A 4,495-nucleotide genomic window follows, 5' to 3' on the forward strand; every position below is an offset into this window, starting at 1 on the left:
TTCCTTTGTTTGATGTTTGCTTGTTTTAGCATTTTCTTTCTCAAGCATAACAAAAATATCAAAAAGACAGAGTAAAGATAATCTTCATCTCCCTTTGCTACTGTGTCATTTCCATTGTTGCTATCCTTGTTAGTGTTAGTTTATAATTCCTCGCAATCATCACTTGTATTCTGTCACCTAGCTTTAGCCGAGCATAGTTGCCGTCGCCTAGTCCCTGTGGAGAACACGACACTCGCAGTTTGGGCGTAAAAACCCCGCTGTACTTTCAATTGATCATTTTGGCGCCGTTGCCGGGGACTAGCGTCGAGCGTTTGTGTGAGGCTTTAGACTAGGTTTAGCTTGTTTCCTTTTTGTGCTTTATATATTTGTGATATATCTCTAGCCACTAACCCTTGTTCTAGTTAGTATCTTTTTGTCTTCTTTTCCTTTTTGCGGGTTGGATTATCCTCTCGGTTATGGCTTACTATTCAGATCATCAGGCTTATGCGAGCAACACTACAAACAGCACGGAAAGTGTTCAAGAACTGATAGGTAAGATTTCCCATCGATTAGATGATTTAGCTCGGCAGCGAGAAGGAGTTTTTGAGGATAGGCCTAGCTCTTATGATCCTTATTCTAGAGGTCATCCTTATGTTGCTCCTACATGCCATATTTGTGGATTTCAGGGCCATTCACCCGCTGAATGTCAGCGTGGTTACTCTCACCCTCCTGATTGTTATGGCATGAGCTTCACCCCACCGCCTAGCTCATACCAAAACAATTACACACATGGGTGGCCTGAAAACCAGAATATGTCATATAGGAGCAATAACCCTGACATCTCACTGTTTGCCTCTAGTTATCCAATGCAGGGATTCAGGTACAATGAGGAGAACCACAACTATGCTCCACAATAGATTTATTCACCTCCTACTCATACACCTCAATACCAGGAGATGTGTCCAATGGAGTTAAATGGTCCTCCATTTGGTCAACCAACAACTCCAGCACCTTTCGAGCAATCTCATGTGCAAGTGCCCACACAAGATGAATTTGATGATATAGAGAAGCTCACATTGCTTAGTCTCGAGTTCACTTGGAGTGCCGAGGACGATCCTATTAGGAAGGTTATACTAGATGAAATGAAGAAGATCAAGAGTGGAAAAGAGCTAGTGGAAGAAGTAAGGAAGATTGAGAAGAACATCAACGCTGGCAGCACTATTTCTTCACAACTTGAGTTGAGTGTGGCTGAGATATCCATGGATACATGTGAGGTTCCAACACCTTCACATTTCGTTGAGCAAGTCAGCAAGTGCCTTGAGCAAGAGATACCTCAGATTGAAGAAGATGAACTATAAGACAAGGAACAAGATGGTCAAGAGCTCCAATTCCCAAGTGATCAAGTTGAAGGCTCATCATCTATTACTCCTGAAGAAGTACAAGAAGCTGTTGTAGATGAAGATGAAGAACATGAGATTTATTTGCCTATTGTCATACCAGAGCGTGATGTGTTAGGTTTACTCAATCCTCTTGATGACATGATGCCTTGTGATTTCTTTCCTACCACCTTGCATTACATGATACCATCACTTAAGATTGATTTGAAAACTCATTTGCTTGGATATGATGATATATACCCTGTTAGTGGCATTGCTCTCATTTGTGATGATCACAATTACTTTCCTCATGCTAGTCTTGAGCTTAATGATAAATGTTATCCTCGTGTGAGTATTGACCATGCTGATTTCTGCCATCCTAAACATGTGCTTTATAGTTATGCTTATATAATTGGATATTCCATTGATGACTTGGAGGGCATCGACCGTATCACATGTAGTTGTTTGTGTGAGTCCTATTTCAGGCTTTTGCTACTGCACTGTTTAGTACATGCTGACCAGGTTCGAGGTGACATTCCTTGGGATCCTAGTGGAGTCGGAGCATGGCGATGAGGGGAGCACAAACAGGGAACACAAACAGAGAAGAGTGGAGAGAAGAAAGTAGGAGAGAAGAGTATACAAATACCAGGTGATTCTGTTCCACTTGAATCAACCTTTAGAAAATTTAGTACGAGAACTGGCATTTTATTGCATTGAAACTCTTTTTGCATTGTGACACCTTACTCTTCACTGCAAAGTAGGATTCACTCCAAGAAGATTGTCGATTCTCTTAATACTAAAACTATGCAGCTGTATTCTTCTTATGGTAATTTCTGATAATGAATACTTTATACCTCCATGTAAATGTTCAATGGGAATGCCTTGAGTCTAAGTGAAACCTACTAATGAATTGATGTGCTGTGTCTGACTGTCCCAAGTTAAGCTAAGTAACTGGTGGCACTTAAGTAGTAGCTATGATCTCTGGATCTGTAGTATGTGAAAAACAGTGCCATTAGCTATGGATTCCTCTTTCAATTATTCCTGTTTTACTTAAGCTAAGTAATTTTCAAATAACTAAATAAAATAATTATAATAATTTAAGTCCGACCGACCTATAGTAGCATGTCATGTTCCCTGGATCGGTGGCTTGTGAAATCTGGTAGATTGGACTATAAAAAAAATTATATGAAAAATGCTATAATTTGTCGAACCAGGTGTATACCATGTTCCCGGGATCGGTGGTATGTTCCTTTGGGGAGATAATAACAAAAAAAATATACTAATAATTTGGTCAAGCCAGGTGTATACCATGTTCTTGGGATCGGTGGTATGTTCCTTTGGTGAGACTGATATAATATCATCACTTGTGCTTTAAATTCAATAAGTAACTTGTTTTTCTAATTGATTTTGGGGTCCCAGCTTATCTCAGGGCTGAAGACAGAGCCAACTCTTGATTATTAGTATTCACTTTGACTCAAGGCCATTGACTTGGAACATTTATAGTGTGTTATAAAATATTTCTTATCACAATTTAGCTTCAGTAGAGTACATTTGCTTAGTTCCAGTATTGTCGGAATTACTATCTATCGGAAAGTGCGTCTTTACTAGGCAGTGTGAGTTGTGTCACCATCAATTTTTTTCCTTTGCTTGAGGACAAGCAAAGATTTAAGTGTGGGGGAACTTGATAAGCACATTTCTTATATACTATTCGGGCACACAAATTCACCTTTTATTGAGATATATCCATCCATTCTTGCTATGACTTGTTGAATATTTGAATGATAATCATAGAAGAGAATGTTGACTAGTGAATTGTTTATTTGGCAGAAAAGTGCGCAAAGGCACTATAATCGTCAAGACTTCTACTATGTGGCTAACGAGAAGAGAGAAGGGCATGAAAGAAATACGTCAAGGCTTGACCGTGAAGGAAAGAAGTAATGTAGGGGAGCAAACTAAAAGAAGAGGAGGATCTTCTTGGGAAGAAAGAAGAAAGGAGGAGGGCCAAAGTAAAAAAAGACAGAACAGAGGAGGGGATCAAAAATCCCTAGCGCAGCCGATCCCCATCGGGCCTGGCAACACCTCTCCTTCCCCCTGTCTCCTTCTCCCACCTCCGGCCGCCGTCGCGGCCAGGCCAGCGTGGCGGCGCGCCAAGCAGCCCGCCATCCATCCATCCATCTCCAGCACCACATCCATCCATCCAATCAGCCACCGCCGCCATCCATCAACACCACTCCATCACCACCATCCACAGCGCCACACACCACCCACCAGCACCACCTCGCGCCCACCATCAGACACGATGGCGAGGGTGTCTTCCCCAGGGCGAGGCCGCCCCTGCTTGATGGCGTGCTTCACCAGACAGGGAGGCGAGGAAGTCTGAACCCCCGTGCGACCCCCCTGCCGCTCCTGACCAGCGATCCACTTCTTCTTCTCATGTGCCCTCTGCCTGCTGCTCACACCCGTTGCTCCTCTCAACCTCTTTCTTCTTCCCCTCCTCTTGCTGCTGTCTTCTTCCCTGAACTCCTCCTGCTGCTGCTCCTCTGATCTGATGCTGAACCGATGCTCCTCTCAACACTTGTTGTTGCTCCTCACTAGCTCCTGGACGCCCCCCTCGCTTCTCTCCAAGTCCCTCCTCTGCTCCTCTTCTTGCCCGAACCTTTTTGCTGCTCCTTCTCTGAACCTGTTGCTACAATTGCGCTTTACTGCTTCTTGCTACCCCATGCTGCTGATGCCCTCAACCTCTTACTGCTATTTCTCTTTCTCCCTCTCAATCTTCTCTGAATTTTCTGTAATAGGAGATGTGTAATGCTTTGTTATATTCAGATTTTAAGAGTGTTGGCAACCTGTAGCTTGTTATGTTTGGTAGTTGTAATATATAATGCTTGACTTGTATTTCTGAAGGCTGTGAGAATTAATTGTCCTAGAAATCTTGCTCTATGATTGAGTAATCTGCTAGTATAATTGTGTGTTCACCTTGTTTACTAGTCCCTGTACTAGTTAACTTTGTACTTGTTTGATTTTCAGTCCTTGTGTTAGCTCCAGCACGTGTGATATATATATATACATATGTGTGTGCCTGTGATGTGATATGTTCATGTTCTGTCCTAAAACCTTGTTTCTTCCCCCTGTTAATTGTTATA

The 4,495-nt window shown here is 42.4% G+C and overlaps 1 long non-coding RNA gene across 1 annotated transcript; it reads left to right on the forward strand.

Annotated features, from left to right (window-relative positions):
• The first annotated feature begins 8 nt into the window (after positions 1–8).
• Positions 9–4,121, forward strand: LOC119296124. Its single transcript, XR_005144868.1, has 2 exons — positions 9–2,004; positions 3,183–4,121. It is a non-coding gene; the product is annotated as an uncharacterized LOC119296124 (long non-coding RNA).
• Positions 4,122–4,495: the final 374 nt, after the last annotated feature.

Source organism: Triticum dicoccoides, chromosome 4B, assembly GCF_002162155.2.
Source record: "Triticum dicoccoides isolate Atlit2015 ecotype Zavitan chromosome 4B, WEW_v2.0, whole genome shotgun sequence".
NCBI lineage: Eukaryota > Viridiplantae > Streptophyta > Magnoliopsida > Poales > Poaceae > Triticum > Triticum dicoccoides.